Genomic DNA, 22706 nt, shown 5'->3' with positions numbered 1-22706 from the left:
ACTCTTTCCACTCAAGTCAATTCTATACAGCTAAAGGGAGCTTCACAAATGACAATTACATCATGTTCCTCCTTTGCCTAAGACTGTTGGCTTCGCTGTGCTTCCTGTGACCAACAAGACCCAGCATAATCTGGTTCCAGCCTGCTTCTCAGATATAAGCTCCCTACTCCTTCTCATCCACTTCCTGGCCACCTTTCTGGCCTGCATTAGGTTTCTGAAATGCGACAGGCTCCCTCTTACCTCAGGGCTTTTGCAGTTGCATTTTCTTTTGTTTGGGATGCCTTCTTTGTCCTCATTTTTCTTCCCCTATTCATCTTATGCTTATCCTTCAGATTCAAGGTAAATGTGACTTTCTGGGAGAAGTCTTCCCTGAACACCCACCCCCCTTCAATAATTTAATCTGTGCATAATGTTTCTCATTTTAATGTATTTGAAAGATTATATGTTAATATCTCTCTTATTAGATTTATTATATTAGGCTGATTAGGGCTCACATCTGTTTTGCTCAGCACTCCAGGGCCCAGTACATACAGTTTACAGTACACAGTAGGTGCTCAATAAATTTCTACTCAGTTAATCAACTTTAGGGGAAAAGGGAGACAGTGGGCTGAAGTACCAGGGCCCAGAAAGGAATATATAAAGGGAGGTAGAAGTAGGACCCACCTGATTTGCCTAAGGTTAGCCATATGTGCAAGTAGTACGGTGAGATTGCCTCTTCATTACAGGACTCCCTTGTCAATCTGGAAATGGCTGATATTATATATAAATGATATTATCTCTTTTTCGGGTTATTGTGCTCTTATTGGCAACCCAGCTACTGTTAATAATCTTCTTTCCTTGGAATAAAATATCCTGAATGACTAAGTCAACTCTAGATGATGTGGTTCATTTTTAATTTGTTGAGCACCATTGTATGATTTCTATGCCATTCCAGTTTGTAGTGTGAATCACACAGACTTAGCCACCTTAAATAATGCTCATTCCAGCTCAGCCGGGTCAGGGCTGTCATTTATTGAGTTTCTTCACAGTAAATGCTGACTGTTTTCACTTTTTTTTTTTTTTACCTCTATCCTGCAAGATGTATGCATCATTCCTATTTTTATGTTAAAGAAACTGAGGCTCATTGAAATTAATGTCTATACTTTCAATTGCTGTGCTAAATTAGAGATCATCTAGAAAGACCTGCTTCCATGTCACACATGCTGGATCATGTGCAGATAGCCAGGGTCGTGGCCCTTTTTAGAACAGTGTCAGTTCTTGTATAGAATGTAAAACTTCTATGCTACAAGAAGTTCATTCTCTTTAGCGACATTATCCTAGTCTACAGATATCAGCAGGTGGTAATAGCACCATAGATCAGCCCTCTGAATGCTTTCAGCCCTCTAGACATTATCTCATTAGTCTTTGAGATGTCCCTGTGAAGTGACATTTCATCAAATTGTTCTACAGAGAAAGCAGTGTCAGATTACATGTTATTCTTCTAGTTACACGAACGGCGTGAGGTTACAGGTAACTTTGCTAAGCCAGTGTTGAAGCTTGATTTCCTCTTCTCTTCAATCTCTTGGCAGAGGTGAGACTTCAGGGAGAAAGGATGGGGCAGGTTGCTTTTCTGTCTTGGTCCAGAGCCAAGGAGATGTGGAGGAGCAGTCTCGTGCCCCTGTGCAAGGCACCAGGAGTAACATTCCTTACCAGGAGCAGTTTTTGACTCAGCTCCTCGAGCTCTTCAAGGGCATGGCACTTCTTGAGGCAAACTCCTTCACTCTCCTTCTGGCTATTTAACAGGGCTGCCTTTTCCATAAAAACACTTGTAAGTTTTGTCTTTTGCAGTGTGTTACTTAATCAGCTGTGTTAAGTGCAAAGCTGGCAGTCTGGGGTTCTTGTTCTTAATTACCTCTGAAGCATTTGAGTTGTTTTTTTTTTTTTTTAAATAAATATTTCCTTTGTCATCTCCACATTTTTCACTTCACATTAATTTGATTCACTCACGCTATGGAAACGTCCCTTACATTAATGATCAAAACAGGCCCTAAGGTTGAGAATGCGTTGTGATTTAAACTGACAGGTTTATACGAGGTTGCTTGTCCTTGCCTTCTCAGTGCCAGCTGTTCCCATCAAAGTGGCTGTAAATTTTTTGAATAAATGACTGAAAATGTTCACCAAATCATGAGATGTTTTGAAGGACTGGTGATTTCTGACCATGCCTTTTTCTAGTAAGACTTCTCCCACTTGGACACGACAGAAATGTGTCAGTATGCTTGGAGACCAAGGGTCATTTTAGATAACTGTTGTTACCTTTTTGGATTTGGGAACGATCCTTGACTCATTAGCTCCCCTGTCTGGTGAAGGTAATTAACAGAAATGATGGTTGAGTTGCAAGTTTCTGGAAACTTGTTCTCAGCAAGGTAGCTTTTACCAGCTGCTACCTAAATGTTCTTTTTGATAATGAATTCATGTGGTTTCAATCTGCAGCTTGTGAGAAGTACCTCTGCTCCTCAGGGGACTGTTCCAGGTGTTTGGCTGAGCACGTAGCTCTTGGGTGAAGTATGGTGGTTTTCTGATGTATATTGTAATATCCTCTTCAGAAAGCATATCTAAGGTGAATGGAAGGAACTAGAACATTCAACTGAATTCCTGGAAATTTCTGTATGCTCACCTGTGGGAAATGATTTATTAGCTACCAGAATCCTTGAGATTCTCGTATCTGGGTAATACTCTTATATTACTTTGCTTATTAATGACTTTCTTCCTCAGACTCCCAAGTTGCTTGTAGTTTCCTAGTGGAAGCTCTTGCATTTATTATTCCCTGATTTGTGGTCACCTGGTCCTAAGCCACCCACTCCCGATCTTCTCAGCTAGGTTTCTGAAATGTCGTCCTTGGGGCTGAAACTTTCCATGCTTACTCTCTGCAAACTGGGATTTTATTTTAGGGGGAGATTTGTGCTGAATCAGCTCAGCTGTGTTTGGGGGTAGGGAGAGGACAGGCTTTTTTTCCCCACTTTAAAAATAACCCGTATGTGCCCAAAATCCTATCAAATATGCTGAATTGCAAATCTTCCAACTTCCTATACCTCCTGGTTTACAGAGAATAGACTCTTTTCAGCTTGGGCTCAATGATAGCATGTAGAATAGAATATCTTATGTTGTAGAAGAGTCTAAATGAGACTGTACAGATGTCCTCAATTTTTTTCACCAGTAGCTTCATCTTTTTATAAGGGTCTAGATAACTTTGCTAATACGAAAATACACATATTCTGAAGTAGTGAGTCCAGTTTTTAAGTACCGACTTTTTAGGATTTCTTTCTGTGTGGCCTCTATTTTTGTTGTTCTTAGAAAGGCTAATACTTCCAGTTGCATAAGTATTTCTTTCCTGAGGGTGTGAATCATTTGTGTGTGTATGAGAAGGTAGTATGCAAAGTGGGTTTTAGGGTCACATCTTCGTAATTGGTGTCATGCAGTTATAAGCTCAGAAAATACGAGGTCCTCATTTTAATGTGTTGAAGATCTCAGTGAAGTTTTTTGTTCTTATCTGAATCAAGTTCTTTCATTAATACCTAGAGCTGCCTACTTGCCTTCGCTTGTTAGTTATCTTTTCTTTGGCAAATTTTTAGGTATTCCTACAGTGCTGCAATTCTATGCCATGAGGATTGTTGGTTTGGATTGTCTTTCCTGGTAATTTCATGATAGGCATAGAGAGCTGAATAATGTCCTCTCAGAATTCATGTCCTTTGGAACCTCAGAATGTGACCTTATTTGGAAATAGGGTCTTCACAGATGTAATGAGTTAAGTTAAAATGAGATCATGCTAGATTAGGATGAGCTGTAAACCCAAAGACTGGAACCATCACCAGAAGAGAATAGGATACAAAGACAGATAGAAGAAGGCCATGTGAAGTTGGAGGTGAGGAGTGAAGTGACAGAGTTGCAAGCCAAGGAATGCTAAGGACTGCCTGCCAGAAGCCACCAGAAGCTAGGAAAAGGGAAGAAGGATTCTTCCTAGAGCCTTCAGAGGGAGCCTTGCCAACACCTTGATTTCAAACTTGAAGCTTCCAGAACTGAGAGTAACTTTCTGTTGTTTTAAATCACTCAGTTTATGGTCCTTTGTCATAGCAACCCCAGGCAAACAATACAGTAGGAAAGTAGATTGGCTTCTTTCTCTATCTGGTCGTTTGACTCTTGGCTGGAGTTCCCGTTTCTGGGTTTGGACCTTGAAAGATGGGTGCTCATGTCCACTTAAAAAGGCTGCCACAGTCAGAGGGCCTCCATTCATTTCTACGTCGATAATTAGCAGCATTTCGAAATATGGCACAACCTGGGAGGGATCATTCCTGGCAGTAGCTTTTGAACCATGCTCATCCCATTCAAGGGGGAGGAATAGAACATGAAGAATAATGGGCACCAGCCTGTGTCCTGGAGCACAGTGTCTAATGTTTGTCTGCTTAGAGTGTGGGCTATGCGTGGATTTTCTTTAACATAGGAATCCAGGTTTTGTCTTCAATTTGGCCTTTTTAGATAAGATATATTTTCTGCAACTCTGCTTTCTCACCTCTTGTGGCTTCAGAAGGTGTTTGGACTGGGCTGGACTGGGCTGGGGTGAAGAGCAGGTAGCCCTGTTCTGAAGACAAAGGTCAAGTAGGTTAATTCTGTTTGAGGACTCAGGCCTCAGTGCTTTGCTCATGCCTAACCGCCTGAAATGTTAAGTAGGGCAGAGGTGGTAGAAATCGATTTATTTTTATTATTTAGTAAATGTTTTTGGAGCAACTACTCTGTGCCATTCCTTGTTCTAGACATTAGAGTTAGAACCTTACAAACGCCAATCCTCATGGAATAATATTTTAGAAAGGGCACACATAGTTGTTGGGTACCTTTTTGTAGATGAAATACGAATAAAATATCATCTCTATCACAAATTGCTTACAGGCTAACTGGGGTGAGATTACATCAATAAATATGAAGTCGAATAAGAACAGATTTGAATAACTAGTGAGATAACAGAAACCTGCCTCTTGGCAGTATTAGATTAATATTAATGTGAGTTGTACAGATTATAGTTGTTTTTCAGAGACAAGGTCTCACCTGCTGTGTGACCTTATGCTCTTAATGGCTTCGCCCACCGCACATACTGCTGACACACAGGAACGTTTCTGCTCCCGACGTCTTGCTCTGCCGACAGATCTGTTTCTAGCCGCTGACTACTGGATACTCACTGGTTCTAGTAGATCACACCTCTTCTGTCCAAATCTTAGCCTGTGGCTTCCATAGGATTTTCTTCCCTATGCCCACACTGCCTAGGCTTCTTTCGTTGCCGATCTTATATAATGTCATCACCCACCCATTGTTCTGAACTTGAGAATTAGCAGTCTCCCCAGCCCAACTTCACCTGTTTCTGACAGTTATCTTTTCCAAATCTTCCTTTTCACAGTATTTCCAGTGCCTTTCAGTCTGTGTGCTCTTTATCTCTGATTTTAATTATTGCAGCTCCATCTTAAGTAGTTGTCCTGCACCTTCTGTCCTACACAATCTTTCACATTGCGCTCAGAATTTCTTTCTATATGCACAGTCATGATTATCTCACAAACTGCGGTGATACCCAGATGCCTGCAGAAAAGCATCTAACTCCTTAAAGGAAATAAAAGGAAAGTCCATTGTGTATAAAATATCAATGTCATTTAAAGATCTTGCTTCCATTTCCAGACTTTCTGCTCTACCCTCTGTATTATATGTCACAAAGAACTTATCATATCATGGACGTGCCAAGCCCTTTCACAGCTTCTTGCCTTCGCACTTATTTTTCTGTAAGAATCTTAACTATACTATCTTGTATTCTGTCTCCCTATGTAAAACGTCTGGGACCCTCTGACCTCGTAGTACACCTTTGCACCCATCTCCATAATAGCGGGTTTCCCAGGTCTGACCTCCCTTCCCTCCCCCTCACGGACAAAGAGCCTGCCTTACCTTTTTTTTCAGCTCACGGTTCCTGATGTCATTAGGATTCCCAGTAAGTCTTTTTCAGACAAGGCAGGATTTTCCTGTACCTAGAAGGTTTTAAGAGTGCTTGGGGCTATTTGGATATAGAGAAGGGATGTAGCAAGTTCATCATGTAGCTGTAAGCTGGACAGATGGGCTCCTTGTTGCCTGCCTTCTGTAATTTCCTCATGCCAGTGTTGACTTTGATTCCCACTTCAGCAAGATTTTAGGCATAGCACTGCTCTGACTAAAATTCAATACAAGGCCTTAAAAATAGGTAGAATAAATATATTTTTCTTTTAAATTTCTGTATATGAATTATGGTTATTAACTTCCCTCTCCACCTGATTGGCGGCTACATGCTGGTTGCCTCGTGTCGCCCACACCTTGGTGTTAGGCTCACTGACGTTGAAGCAGCCTGAGCAGTTGTTCTTTAGTGCTGGAGATCTGGTTTGGGGGATATTTCTTGTCTTCATAATCGAGAATGTGCAATATTTGTAATTTGTTCTCCTTAAAAATGATTTGACAGGGGGATTTACTCAACTAGGAAGCAATAAGTTAATATTTTTCGACTTGAATTCTTCATTATTTTAAAGCTCTAAGTCATAGAAGCTTGATAGACCCTGACTGCTCCCTGCTGTTTCCATCTGCCCTGACTTGGGGTTCATAATGTCCCCATTCTCCAATAACAGTTCAAAGGAATTGGGAGGAAATAAGTCAGTGACTTGTTCCACTTTGCCCTTTCTACAGCGTACTTTTTAGCCTGACAGGTTGCTGCTGAGCCCAGCTCCCCATTGCCCGCCAGGCCGGTCTTTGATGCACTGTGGAGTGCTGAGAAAGGGGGTGCCAGATAAGCATCTTAGTTTTCCCAGCTGGGCCTGGTTTCTGCCACCTGTAAACCTCTGGCCCTCCTTTATTTAAAAAAGAAAGAAAGAAACAGGAAGGAAAGGGTGTATAAGGGATGGAAAGAAGGAAGGAAATCACAGAAGTGACCCTGGCACTGACTGAGAATTAGGTGAACATGTTTGGTGAAATGGTTCCACTTGCTTGCAGTTGGAGAGCTGAGGAGACTTCTTTACTTCTTTAGTTGAATCTTAAGAACAGAGAGAGAATCCTAAGGGCATGGGCTGTGCGTCTACAAAGCCTCTGTTTATTTGTAAAATGGTCATAGTATTTTGGCGTCTGTGCTTCCTTAGGTTGTGTTGGCATAGGGAGAGAATCAAAGCTGCATTAGGAATAACTTTGGTCAGGACAGAAAGGATGGAAGTGTTTAATTTTCTCAGGATGGAAATAGAAACCAGAACCTCAAATGCAGACCTGCAGCCTTCTCCACAGTTTGTCAGGCTATGTCGCAATAAAGAGGTAGGGTCTTTCTGTGGCCTCGGAGGCAAGAAGACATGCAGTGGAAGACTGTGTATGTTCAGACACTTGGGATGACTTCATTTCTTTCACTGTGCCTTATTTTCTTGATTTGTAAAATATAAAAGAATGCATTTTCTATCCTCTGTAAAGATGATCTTACTAAAGAATCCAGAAAGGTTCAATTAGTCATCCTGGTATCTCTAGTCAGACTCTGCTGTAACAGCATTTACTGATCAGTGTGTGGTTGAGTCTGGGGAGAGCAGGCCAGTTTCCATCCTGGCACTGGCCCCAACTCACAGGATGGGCTGGAAGTGAAGATGATCTGGCCCCCGGGACCTGAAGTGCACCCAGTCCTAGTTTTTGTTGTTGTTGTTGTTTACTTTAAAAATAAATTTGTTTATTTTTAATGGTGACATCGGTTAGCGACATCCAATAAGTTTCAGTCCTTGTTTTTCATCTAACCCTGTGACCTTGGATATTAGTCCTCAGTTTCCGTATCTGTACAGGGGAGGGACTGGCAGTCTCCGATCCTTTCCTAAACCCTGTAGTGAAGATCTTTGCCCTGTGTGTGCTGACTGACCTACTTGACCAGTTACACTTCTGAAAGTTTACTCTTTCACACCAAAGATTTGTTTTCTTTTAAATACCAATGGATGTGAATACCTGTGGTAGACAGTATGACCAGGTTTGGGTAGGGGCAGTGAGTGTGAGAAATACACACATCCGAGTCCTGGGATCACTGTGCGACTCTGAGCACTGAAAGTGGCCTGTTTGTAGAGGAAGCTGTAATATAAATCTCTCCCACCTCTGTGGAGTGGCTCTAATTATCTTTCACCCACCAGCCTCTTCCGACCCCAAGGGAAAGCTAGGAGATTGAACTCATCTCTTCCCACTTCTGCTTTAGTTACTGAGTTGTGGTCAAAGCATCTTTTATATCTTTTTATCTGAAATGTTTAAATTGTTATGGCTGGTGTTACAGTCTAATTTACCAATGGGGTAAGGACCTCCTTTCTCCCTTTTCTAGGACCTGTGTCTGTCTTCAAATGCTTTTCTTCCTTTTGAGGACCGGTGTTTCCCTCCATCATTCATCAGTTGACTGAATTTTGAAATAATGGCTTTAGAAACCAAATCCATCAGAATGATTGACTCCTTGACATTGTCCCGGTGCCTTTTTACATTTTCCACCAGTTTCTCCCATTGCCAGTGGGGCTGCCAGCTGCACAGAAGAAAAGCAGCATGCAGTTTGAACTCCCCAGTATGTGAGAGTTTTTGGAGATGAAAGACAGCGATGAGTCACATTGCGCTCCTCAGTATTTCTGGTTTGGTGGTCGCTAATCATAGCTCTCTGAAGTGAAAATGGTAATAAGATCACCAAGTCTAGGTGGATTTATTGTGTCTCTCACTGTTCAGAGAGTGGAAGTGGTATCGATAGTCTCTTGTATCTCTTCTTTACAGACGCGAACTCCCCTTCCTTTCCTCCTGTCTCTAACCTCCTCATCTTCTCTCTCTCACTATATCCTGCCTGTCCCCTCCCATCCCTCTGCCTTCCACTTTCTGGCCCCCTCCTCGAAAGTGCTTAGACCTTCAACACGAACAGCTTCAAAATTCCAAGCTTGTCGTAGCTCTCATTTTCCAATATACACACCCCATCTGCTGTACTGACTGACTTGGCCGCTGCAGTGGATCCCTGGGACCTTTCTGGCCTTAAGAGGAAAAAAGTGATTTGCTAAATGTCATTTTTCTTGTTTCTGTTCTTCCTTCCAGCAGCGTGAAACTTGGTTCAGTACCAAAGTTAACAGAGCATTAGCTTCTCTCTGAACAAGGTCCACTTAGTTTGCTTGATGTTTTCGGTTTTTCCTTGGGCTTGGGTCCTTCTGGGTGAACACAGTTTTCCAGGTTTGATAACATTTGGAGACATTTTAAACTCTCTGCTTGCTTTAACTCATTTCCTGCTGTTTTTGGAAAGGGGAAAACATGGATGGGGAAAAAATCGCCAGTCACTGCATTTAGTCTGGATTTCCCTTCCCTGAGGGTTCCCAGTTAATGGACCAGGGAATGCGAGTTCTTCCCAGATGATGTCCTCTTGTCGCATGGTCTTGTTAGTGTCCCAAGCACTCGTACCACGTTGGGTGCTTGGACGCTGTATCCTCTAAGAAGAGAATAACTATTTGGATGACACTGTGACCTGCTTCAGAGTCTGTGGGCAAGTGCATTTCTCTCGCATGGCCTGGCCCCTGGAATTGACATTCAGATTTGATTGTTTCTTCCTTGACCGCGTGTCATCACCCTGTCCTCCAGCCCTGTGGGTTCAGGTTAAGGAGTAGTAGTGCAGGGTCAATGTCGTTGGGTCCTCGTTTCTTCCTTTTCTCACAGAGATTGCTCTTTGTAAAGATACTTTTTCTTACAGGATTTTTTTAAATTTAAATTTTAAACAGCCAGGAAGACATAATTTAAAACATTTTTTTTTTGTTTTATGTAACATAACATGTTCTTTACTTCGTTAAAAAATAGATGGTAGATATCATTTTTAGAAAGCACGTATATGGATAAAGCAGTGATTCTTTTTTTATTTTCTCCTAAAGATTTTCAAAGTCAAAGCAAGAAACTAAATGCTTTTGATTGTTTAATTTGCTGTAACAGATATTTGGAAGTCATTTGGCAGGAAAGCCAAGGAAACAGGATATTTTTGACAAACTCTTGTACAGAATGGACAGACATTTAAATTAGTTAATGTATCTTTTCTCTTTTAGATATTTTCATTTGCTAGGAAACCAATAACATTGTTTTAAGTTTTTCTTTTCACTTTTTTTTTAGATGTGGTGTTTACTTTTATTGATTTTGAGTAGGTAGAACATTCACTAGGTTCAAAACTCAAATGCTAAGAAAGGGCATACAGTTGAAGGAGCCCCCTTCTGCCCTGGTCCCTCACTGATAGCTTACCTCGTCAGGAACAACCAGAATTACCATTCCCTTGCGAATCCAGAGGTTATTTTAGGCCTGTATAGGCAGATGTGTTTGTGGGTGGGTAGATATTCTCCCATTTTACACAAATGCTAGCATCATGAATACTGTTCAAATTTTGTACATATAGCCAAAAATAGTATCTTTGCATTTATGTTTCATTTATATGTGCTTAAAAGTGCTAAAGGGTTGTCACTGCTGATGTGCACAATTTAGGGAAAGCATACTATTTTCCTACAGAATTCCAGCCTAGTTTTCTCTGTGGCCTTAATTTTCCTACTTGAAAATATAATTATGAATTGTGCTAATATCGATGATACTGTCCATTCTCTCTTTGTTTATGAACTATAATTTTGTTTTTGCCACTTTTTTATAAGTAACATTTACTGCTCATTTCATCAGTCACAAAAGCAACACTCGTTCATTTTAAAAAATATTTGTGGCAAAAAAAAAAAAAAGTTAAAACAAAGAGAAACTACCACCCAGGGATAGCATCTGTTAATACTTGAGTGTATATTATTCCAATCTTCTTTTATGCATTTGGGCATTTGCATAATTTTCAACTTAGCTAGTAATTATGTGGTACTTACTGTTTTGTAACCTTCAATATGATGGTTTCCCTGTGTCATTATATAGACTTCTACATGAGGTGCCTTTATCTTTTAATATCTATTGAATATTTAATCAATATCCTATTGTTGGCTATTCGTAGTGGGTTAGCATATGGGCTTTGGAACAAAATAGACATGGGTTTGAATCTCTGGAGTAGCATTACCTAACTCAGGCCTATCATGAGCATTAAATGAAGTAATGTGTGTTAAGCGCTTAGTGCAATGCTCGGCACAACATAAGAGCTCAATCAATAATTGCAAACTACTGAGTCAGGGCTTAGGAAAATCAAGAACAGGATGCAGTATATAATGTGACAGATAAAATGTACTAGTTCTGTTCTGTGTCGTGACATAAGGTTGAGTGAGAAAGAGAAGGGGAAGTGAAAAAGGAACAATGGGGAAAGGAGAGGAATATAGAGTAAATGTTCAAGAGGGAGAAGGTGGCCAGCATTTTATTTTCCTTAGCTGCTGTTGCCTTCAAAACCAGTCTTAACAAGGTGAAGGTCTGTTGCTTGACCACCTTAAGAAAGGCATTTTGATCCCCAGGTGTTCACTGGCCTTGGGAAGGCAGAGTTTGGAGAGAACTCTTAATACCTCGTTTCCTTTTTTTCTGAGATTCTTGGTACATTTTTCACAACCTGATGGAGTTCCCATGGGAACTGGCAGGCGATATGATGAGAACTTAATTTACTGTGGCCCAAAGGAAGCTGAATAAAGGAAGAAAGTGCGTCCTATCTGGCAGGTTTTTTTTTTTTACACCCACAGTCTCTCATAAAGTCTCATACTTGAAGGGTCGCCGTCTCCTGAATTTACCTATCCAACCATAGCTGTTTGATCATCAATTAGAAATAAATGTTGGATATGCTGTTTTTCAACTCCCCAAATGAATGCTCGATTAATTAAACCAGGATTTTAAACTGTTATTTTTTTGCCAATTTGGTATGTTTACTTTTAAAAGCTGGACTGTTAAATTGAAGAGTCATTAATGAATTCACATATTCATTAAATTTGTGGTAATACCATGAAGTGAGTTAACTTTTAATCCCATAGGCAACATATTTTGTTTAAAGTACTTCCCCTGATACTTCAGGTGAGAGAGTTGTTATGACATATAATAGAGTGATGATTCTTGGTTGCCCATATTATCGTAAACACGTAAGCAATTAAGGATTTACTTGGTACTAAATGTGGGGTAGCCTAGAACGTAAAATCTGATCTTTGTCCATTTTCATTGCGTTAATCAATTTATCAGTTCTTGTCATCACTCTAGTAGAGGGAAGCATCCCACTGCTAGGAAAAGATGGATTCCTTTGGAATTCCTATTTTCTTTTTATTTTAAGCTTGCTTTTAAGAAATAATTGAGCAAGGTAGTGTCTTCATTTAGGCAGTTCTAAGTATCTTGCTATTGTTTACCATCCTGTTTCCTTAGTTCTTGACTTTGGAAAGCTTTGCAAACATTTAATCTTGACCTTTCTTCTTTATGAAGAACTCCATCGATTTCCATCTCAGGTTGTATATTTGCTAAATTTTTTAAATCTGTTTTTTGGAATGCTGTACATAGTCACCAAGGATCTGTAAGTTATTTTTTAAAGTAAGGAAGTAGGAACACACAGGCACTGAGTAAAAATTCGTTGATTGATTACCAGCCTTCTGGAAAATTAGAGTCAGGGAGTGGAGTCTTCCCTCTTGTCACAGGTTACTGCTTTAGAGGAGTGTCACCAACTAATATAACCTTAGGTCACACCTTCACTGTGATGATCTTTTGTTTTCTTTTTTTGGTTATTTTTTCCTAATTATAAAGCAGTATGTGTTCGTTTTAATAAGTTTGGAAAGAATAAATGAAAAATAAAAGCAGTTAAAATCACCGTTAACGTTTTGGTGTACTCTCTTTTCTTGATATATGCCTATACTTGAATCAGTCTGTATGTCCTTATTTTTTCGATTGACCGTGTGACCTGAGTATTTCCCCACATCATTAAGTGAACTTTTAATGTAATAATTTCAACAGCTGTGTTAGTTTATTTCCATAATTATATAATGATTTATTTTTACCAATCCATGTTCATCTTAATTTTTTTTGAACCGTGGCAGTGTGGTTTTATTTTTTGCTTTAATAAACAGCCATACTGTATAACAGAATCAACTAGATTCACTGAGCATACAAAATCAGACTTCTCGATCTAAAATTTAGAAGCAGTAAAGACAAAAAGGCTTTTACGTCTATTAATTGATGGTGTTGAGTATTTTTTTAGACAGGACTTGCTCATTTAAAAATTGTAGTAACTCTCTCCTCTCCTTAAATCCCATGTATTTTATCTCATTTTAAAGGGTCAACCTTCTGTTTCCTGAGCTTTTTTTAAAAAAAGAATCTCTAATTTTAAACTTTATTTTTATTCCTTTATTCCTTAAATTTTATTTAGCCTAGTTTTTAATGCTTAATTTTTAACCTTCCATTATTTTATTTAAAAATAACAGAGCAGTCTATGGCCATGCCACCCTGAACAAACTTGATCCCATCTGATCTTGGAAGCTAAGCAGGGTCGGGCCTGGTTAGTACTTGGATGGGAGGCCACCTAGGAAGACCAGGTACTGTAGGCGTAAAAAAATTAAAAAATAACGAAGGGATGGTAAACTGACAAGGTCTTTGCAATCTGTGAGGTCAACCAAGGGTTGCCTTGCCTAAAAAATAAAATAAAATAAAAAAGTAAAAAGGTTAAGAATTAAAATAATAATAATAATAATAAACAAAAATAAATAAAAATAACAGTAACAAAATAGTCTCTCTGTATTTTTATTTTTGATTTGCTTGTAGATAGATCAGCAGGAGCTATAGCTATAAGTTAGGTAGTTTTGGAGAGAACCAGAGTCAGTAACAGAAGCTGTATGTGCTCTGTCTCTCAGCCTTCTTATAAACCAGCCCTTCAGCCTCCTGCGTTGTACCATCCATTTATTGTGAGGGTAGCCTTTGAAATGACTCAGACTTGGAAGATCCTTAGGCTACCTCTCCCAGACTTTAATTCTCCCCAGGCATATAACAGACTTAATTTATTGAAATGACTTAATTTTACTGTGGATTACTATTCTTGTACTCTCCAGTTTTTATTTGCTCTGATATTTAAGATCTAGTCATAAGTCTTATATTAAATTGCTATTTTGATTTGGGGAATTCACATAATTCTAACTGAATCTGCTCTCTTCTCACATGTCTTCCCTAGGTATAACTATAGTCTCTTTCATTCTGATTTTAAATAAAAGCTATTCGTTTGACTTTATCCTTTAAAAGATAAATTAACTAAGAATTGGAATAAAAAAGGAAATCTTTAATTTTATTTAAAAACCTTTTAAATCTTAATCATTCTAAAAAGTTACTATAAAGATTTTTTTTCTTTTTTTCTTTTCTTTTTTTTTTTGCCTTGTCTCGTGCTGTTTATTGACTCTATCGTCAGAGGCAAGACAAGCCTTCTGTTTGTCACAAAGCAGGCAGGGCAGGCTGAGCTCAGCCACCGGGAATGAGGTGAGGGGACTGGGGGGCTTGTAGCCCTGCAGAAGACAACCAAGCCAGTCCTTCTCCCCAGACACACCCAACAGTTGCTGGGCATGGTGTCCAGTAGGACCCTGCCCTTCTTCCACAGGCAGAGCCCCCAAACCAGGGCTGGGGAGGGAGACCCCAGATGGCCCCAAGGGAAGGAACAGCCCCGAGTATACAGATATATTTGTCAGTTTTCACTCTTTGTAAGCTAGCCTAGTTCCCAGTTGTATGACTTTGCCTTTTGTAGAATACCCTTCTTGCATAATTTTTAGATAGATTATTTAACCTTTCTGAGTAACTATTATTGTTGTAGATGGTATAAATATGCCTTTCCCTTGCTCCACAGCCCAACCACCCATAAGCAGCTTAAAAAGAAAACAACAAAAAACCACTCTCCTAAAGTTCAGGAGAAGCAAAGTTGTTAAGAAGAAAAAACAAAACAAAAACAAACCTCCCACTGACAGAGAAAGATTGATTACTGATATATTATGGAATTATTAAAAATTGCTTATATTTTTTCCAGGTTTGAGGGTTGCTTCTAGAACAATACGTTAATTTCTTCTCTATTCTCCCTGTTTGCTCAAGATCAGAGTGTCTATAACATGCCTACAGTTTCCTAACAACTGTGGGATGTTTTTCTAGACTTTTGAACCTTCTACTGTCATTGAATATTTTATTCATTGAATTGCCATATTATATTGTGATGTTTACTCACAGGAATTTTATCAGATGTCACTAACAATACTAATTGTATTGGATATGATACAGCATTTCAAGTTATAACTTGTCAGTTATTAACCATTTCTTATATAGGTTTCATTTATAAGGATACCACTTTATTTAATCTAATCATATCTATGAATCTTGGCTTATCTTTTACAGAGAAAATAGAGACAATATATAATGGACCCATTCTTTTTATTGTAGCACACAATTAACCTGAAACTTTATTGTTGTTCTTTAATATCTTTATATATATTACTGTTCGGTTTGATATATACCTATGGCATTTTTCCTTGTTTTTCTAATACAGTAAATTTGATGGTTATTTCCTATACCCACTGGTTGTTCTGAAGTGTACTCTTTAAATGATTGGACAATAGATCATTCTTTTGAGATCGTTCGAAAGTCTCTCCGTAGCATAGTCTAACCAAAGTCTCTCCTCTTGGCCAATAATTGTCTAACCAAAGTCTCTCCTCTTGGCCAATAGTCGACCAAAGTCTCTCCTCCTGGCCAATAATTGCAATCAAATCGTGTCTGTACTTGGAAACCTCAGTTGCCAATTCCTCTAGTGTAAATATTGCTGTCATCGTAGGCTGCTCTTTCAATGATCAGATTAAGAAATTTATAGCTCAAAAGTTATCTAACGAGTAAACCAACTTTTCTATTCTTGAGATATTAGCTCATCTGATTAAAAAAAAAAAACAAAAACACCATGCTTTCCTTTAATAGCACAAGAATAAAATTTTTCCATGCTGAATTATTGAAGAGAGCTCATTGGGTCTTTCTGTTTATTCTTTTAAACCTATGCTATAGAATAATTGAACATTAGTTTTTCCACTGTAGACTCTTAGAGGTAGAGGCAAGAGAGAAATTAGTTCAACTGATACGAAGAGAGTCCCAAAGAAATTACCACATGTATGTCACATCAAGGAGAGATACGTTGCTGTGTATACCAAGAAAGGATATATATTCAAGCAGGCTAAGTAATGAAGATAGGAGAATCCTTGAAACCCGAATTATAGTCCAGTTCACTTTGAGTGAGTGTATGTGAAGAAACTGGGAAGCAAATGCAGCCGGTAAGAGGGTAAAGCCTATAGCGATTGTTGTTTTTGGAAGAATCTTTCCATAGCTTATATCTGTATCATAATTTTTGGCATCCTAACTAGTGTCCTGACAAATGACCTGCTGTGAGGAAGTTTGCTTTCCTCCGAAGTGGATGGTTGAGTGGTTGATTATATGGATCACTCCCCAAGACTCAGACACGAAAAGATTTTTAAAGAAAATGGAATTTGACTCTGATGGCTTAGTTGTGTCTAAGGATAGCTCTTCTGCAAATGCCATTCATTGCTCTCTCAAACGATTCTCAAGGTACTTTCCCTCATAAAAAAATTAAGATTATTTTTATCATTATAATATCTTATTAAAGTGGTTCTCGATGCACTTTTATTATGGCTTCCATCTCAAAAGTACATCTTCATGGATAAACAAAATATGGTATATGTATACATAGTATATATGTACTGCCATAAAAGGAAATGAAGTGCCGATACGTGGAACAACCTGGATGAACCTTGACAGCCTTAAACTGTGTGAAAGATGTGAGGAACAAAAGACCACTTACCTTTGTTTTCATTTATATGAAATGTCCACCACAGGCAAATTGAATGAGATAATAAGTAGATTGGTGGTTGCCAGGGGCTGGGGGAAGGAGGGACAGGGGAGTGACTGCTTAATGGGTAAAGGGTTTTTTGTGGGGATGAAAGTGTTCTTAACTTAGATAATGGTGATGGTTGCACAGCATTGTGAATACACTAAAACCCATTAAATTGGTATATTTTTAAATGGTTAAAATGGTGAATTTTATTATATATACACATTTTATCTCAATGATAAAAGGGTGCATCTGCATGTTGGCAGAATTGCAGCCGAATGAATGACAAGAAGTACTTGGTGTTTCTTTCTTGATGCTATTGCTGGCTGGCATTTTATCTAATGAGTTAAGTGGAGTGAGAGTAAGAGTTGGGTGGGGTGTGGCAGGTGAAAGCTGTGAGAGGAGTCCCCTCATTTAGGGAAGCATATACCTGTCCAGTGACATGCTAATTCATGAGAAGTGCTATAATCACCTTTAATTTTCATTAATGGGAATATGAGACGTTTGGTTAACATGCTTAATTAATTCCAGTCACTTTTGTGTGTCCACCGTTTTTTACTGGAAATTCTTTTGAAAACCTCTTTTTTGGAAATTAATTTCTAGTTTATTGAATAAGTGTAGATTACAGGCCTTATAGTTTGAGATGCTCTGGTATATACAGACATGAACATATGAGTTAAGAGTTCTACTAATAGGGGCAGTGGCTGTAGAGGCAGTATATTGGTACGCCAAAAATATTTTGCTATGCTGTGTCCACATTATCTGCTGCTGTGAGACAATGTTCTCTCACCGCTTTGACTCATGATGTCATGCTTTCAGTAATCTGCGCATTACATTAGATTGAAAAAGGCATCCGTTTTTATTGACTGTATTGTGATGATTTAAGGAGACAGAAAAAATTCAGTTTGTCATATTGAGAAATCTGTGCTCCTTGTCTACTAATGGGAAACAGGATCACAGCACATGAATTGGAGATGGGGGGCTCAACCCTTCAGACGTTAGTAGCCCTTGGCCTTAGGTCTAAAGGAAGAACGGCAGACTAGTGTGCTGCAAAATGTTGGGGTTCAGTGAATGGGCATTTGGCAAAGTATTATTTTTATATCCTTCATCCACTATTCCTCAGCTATATGAAGGGCTGCAGCTAGGTATAACACCAGCCAGGAATATCAGACTTGTCAGAGATCAGCATGCCAGAATGCAGTTCCTTGTTACGTGACAAGTAGAGAAAACATATGGCAGGCAGGTGGTGGTGGCAGCATCATTATCAGCTCACAGTGAGATTGGCAGTTCATTTGCAGATAGTGATGTCCACCTGCCATGGAAACAGTACACCACTGGGCACCCGGAAGCCGATTGTGTCCTTCTAACAGTATCTAGCCTGCCCGGCATAATTCTTACTGGTTGGCACACACTACCGAGTGGTGACTGTGGCTCAGCCTGGGAACTGGTGTGATGAAGTAGATAGTCATCATGAAGTGTCTGGTTGTGAGCACGCCAGTTATGGTTTTTTTGTTTGTTTTTTTAGTAAAGGCACATTTTTGTATATTTAATTCCAACTGACCATTCATTTATTTTTTAAAAACTTACATCTTATTTTTTCATCTTCCAAATGTAATTTACAAATTTTAGTCTCAGAAATTTATGGTGATAGTGAAAAGTTGAAAGTACCCTATAATTGTACCTTTGAAGTGAGTCCTTCTAACAGTGTTAGGTATATTCTTCCACGTTGTTTCTACGTGTGTTCCTGAATCTTGTTCCCCAAAATAGGATCATATGTACCATTGTGTGTTTGGATTTTTTAAATCAAGACATGTTTCCGTAGCAGAATGTTTAGCTCTTTTTTTTTTTTTTTTTTAATCACCTACAGCTTTTTTATTGGGAAGTGCTGGTAATACATTAGTGGCAAAATAGCCATGGTGTCTGCCAACTTGGAACTTGTGGACTAGTGTGGATTTAGACCACAATTTGTAGTTATTCCTTTATTTTAAACGACCATGATTATAAAAGGCTGAATGCTTGTCCATGCAACTTCGTTTCTGTAGACTAAATTCCTAGATGTGGAATTGCTGGGTCAAGGAACATCCACATATTAAGTCTTAGTACAATTGGCATTTTGACCTCCAAAGATGTACCAATATAGTTTCCTGCCAACAGTGAAAAATACCAAGTAGAGAAACACATGGACCTAGAAGCTTCATTAGACAAAACACAGACAACAGTTATTAAATTCAATGGGAAAACTAGATAGAGATGGGAAAATTTCGGTGGATGCAGTGAAAATTCCCCAGATGTGTAGATCTGCACGTGACAGATCTCCAGGGGAAGTCTGTTCTTCATAGAGGGAATGACATCCAACATTATTTGATGATTTATAGGATTCAGCTATAGAATACTCTGTCTCACTCTACAACTGTCACTGAGAAATGGTGAAGCAAGTACATTTTGTTAAACTTATGGAAACTAGACATGTTGCTTGAGTTGGCTCATTTTTTTAGAAAGCAGGAAAAGAGACAAAGATATTTCATATCCTGAGAAAGATGGAATAATTTGTTCTACCGTAGACTTCTTTTTTAATGGGTTATTGAACATGTATTCTAATTATTATTGTCTTTGGGGTAACATTTTTTTGGAAATGTGATTAAAATATCCTTTTGTATTTTTTAAAGAGATTCTAGGGTTGGCTGGGCTTGAGATAAGAGTTGTCTGGCCTCTACTTGGCTTGTGCTATTGCTTTACGGAGTGTATGGGTAGAGTAGCCTGAGCAATCTCAATCTCTCTCTTTCACTCTCTCAATTGTAGTAAAATGCACTTTACATAAAATTTATCATCTTAACTATTTTGAAGTGTACATTTTAGTTATGGTAAATGTATTCACATCGTCATGCAGCCAACCTCCAAAATTTTTCATTTCGCAAAACCAAAACTTAATACTCATTAAACAACATGCCCTGTTCCTCCTCCCTCCAGCTCCTAGCTGCCGTCATTCTGTTTTGTTTGAGCTTGACTATGCTAGATACCTCATTTCACTGGAATCATACAGTATTTCTTTTTTGTGTGTGACTGGCTTATTGCACTTAGCATATTGTCCTCCAGGTACAACCAAGTCGGTCAGAATTTCCTTCCTTTTCGTGGCTGAATAATATTCCATTGTGTATATGTACCACATTTTTTGTTCATCCATTCATCCATTGATGGATGCTTAGGTTGCTTCCACTTTTTGGTGTTGTGCATAATACTGTGAACGTGGGGCGCAAATACAGCCAAGACCCCACTTTCAATCCTTTCAGATTGAATATACCCAAAAGAATTGCTGGATCTTTTGGTAATTCTGTTTTTAATTTTTTGAAGAACCTGAGCAATAATTTTGCTTCTTATCCCTGATAAGTTAACAGTGGAAACTGGAGAACTGTGAAATTGGAAGATGGCTTCTTTGTCTATACAGCTGCCTAGAGCTAGCTTACTTTATGAATCTGGACTGTTTGAGATGGAAGTGCTGCATTCGACCTAGGTTTATCATTTAATGCTAATCACCCAGTTTCTGAATATGTAATTGTGTTTGTGGACCGGCGAGTTGGCCGTAGGCACATACGCTTCCCCCCGCCCCTCCCCCCCAAAACAGTGGCTACCTGAATTGCATCCGTGTCCACCTCCAGGAGAATTGGACTTGGAGGTGGACACGGATGCAATTCAGGTTGGTCTTTGATCAGTGTCTGTGTGTAGTTTCAGACATTGACCTTAGGTGTTATTGCTCTATGCACACTGTGCCTTTGATCAAGGAACTTCGCTTCATTTAGTAGGCTTTCATTTATACAGGGAGAGGCCGATATGTGTAAAGGAAGAAAGGCCTATGATGTTAACATCTGACTGTCTTGGAATCTTTTCTTAGCAACAAAACTGAGAATATTTTATATAACAGAAAAGCTGTATCTTTGGGCTGTTTTTCTTTGTGCTATTAGTAGGCATTCCTTAACAATTATTGTATTTTTCTTCATAATTCTCCTTTGAGGTCATGCCACATTTCTTTTAATCCAAATTACCATTTTGAGTGTAGCCTTTAGTTAACTTACCTGAATATATATTTCTTGTCCGAGTGATTTCTAAATGCCAGCTCATGGGCATGCTGAAGAGTGGGTGTGCTCTGACCTGTAGTGAATGCAGAGTTTCTTTTCTCTGCTGACTTTGCTCACCCGAATAATATACATAGCTCCCAGAGTGATAGAAGTTATTAGAACTCCTGGCGAGGTGAATACTTCAGCCCCCACTTTTATTGCTTAAGCTTCCCAGTTTGGCCTTTTGGTGAGTGGAGATATTTTCTCTATAGGCTGGCATGTATTTGCAGAGAAAATGTAATGTAACCTTTTGTTTTTATCCATGTCTTAATAATATCCTTTTTCCCTCCCAGTAACTCTTCTTAGATGTCATTAAGCAAATCCTCTGTCTTCATATCCCTGAGCCTCCCTTCTTAGTTTTATTACTGCTGTTGTTTTAAAGTCTGAGTGACATTGTTTGTATTCTGCACAAAGGCATAAGTATCTCCGTGTATTTGTGCTGCTTGTGTGGCTGGAACTCCTCCAGGGAGAGTTCTGGACAAAGTGATTTAATTTCCCCCGACTGCTGCTGACCTTGGAAAATTTGGACACAGATGACTGTGACTGACACTTGTATACGGGAGAAAAAAGACCCATACTCAACTTCCATCCTCTAGAGAAAGGCAGTGGGAGATGGCAGCTCTCATGAGGAGTAGGAAAAGACATGCTGGGGTCACATGGGACAGTTTCCAATCGTGTTTTTTGGGCCCCCAGCATTATTTTTTAGGGACAAACTGTTGTATTAAAATTAGGTGTTGGGATGAGTTATACCATGATACAGTGATGAATAAGATATTGGAGCATTAGCACAGATTACACTTTTTAGATACATTTGTATATTCGTAAGGACTTAAGAATCGAGAGGGTTAATGAAAATGCTGGCCTCTGTGAGATTATTTTCAAATAGTGGTCTCTGTTTTTCTCTATGATCCTCATAAGATTTATTTGAAATATTTTCAATTGTCAAACTATTTCATTAATGATTTATATGTGCCTATTATTACCTCATATAATAAACCATGCGGTATATTTTTAGCCTATTTTAATGTTATGTTTGTTGCCAGGTTGTTATCACTACTTTTAGAAATCTTTGTCAATCTCTAATGGCCCCTTATATAAAAAATGATTTCACATGTATTTATGGATCTCATGCCGGTGTATGCATCTAATTAAATATTTACCAAACTGACTGTTTTGGGGAGAGCAATGATGTCCGCTTCGATGAATGCCTAATGTCAGCTAGAGCCTCATAGTGTCTTTAGGGGCCCTGTGTGAAGCTGGGTTTTGCCTTTCTCCTCACAACAGATGAAAGCATCTACCCATTCAGCGAGGGAGTTGGAGGTTTAAGGGGTTCATTTTGCCAGAAATGCTTCAAATAAGAAAGCTCTTTGATCTGTACTTATAGAGGTTTGTAAGCACTATAGATTAACATTCCATTGATGAAAATGAAATGTGCTCAAAATAGTTCTGACTCTGGGGGAGTTTGGAAGGGTGATTGTAGATAGGAGAAAACAACATAAATACATGTGAATAAACAACCAGCCTTAGCACCTAATTACAATGATTTGGAAGCGGGTGTTACAGAATACATCTAGGCTGGATTGGAGAGGTAGGAAGGGAGCACTGGTTTATGTCTCCTTATCTGTGCAGTGTACTTGTATAATCTTTAGTGAGTGTATCTGTAAAGGTTTTAATTTAAGAGATATCAGAGCTCAAAGATGCTCTAATGGAGCATATATTTTTCAGCTTTGGATTGTGGTTATAAAAATAAATAGTTGACATCTACTAATTGCTCATTTTCTTTCTAATCAGTACTC

General features: G+C 38.8%; 1 protein-coding gene and 1 pseudogene across 1 annotated transcript in view; both read left to right on the top strand.

Annotated features, from left to right (window-relative positions):
• SND1 (staphylococcal nuclease and tudor domain containing 1) overlaps nucleotides 1-22706 on the top strand; it is a 391519-nt gene that overhangs the window by 141064 nt on the left and 227749 nt on the right. The window lies entirely within an intron of this gene.
• LOC112478850 lies at nucleotides 13378-13496 on the top strand (annotated as a pseudogene).

The sequence above is a fragment of the Pteropus alecto genome, unplaced genomic scaffold (assembly GCF_000325575.1).
Source record: "Pteropus alecto unplaced genomic scaffold, ASM32557v1 scaffold22, whole genome shotgun sequence".
Lineage (NCBI taxonomy): Eukaryota > Metazoa > Chordata > Mammalia > Chiroptera > Pteropodidae > Pteropus > Pteropus alecto.
Note: the sequence above shows the minus strand (reverse complement) of the source record. Positions and strands in the feature narration are given on the sequence as shown.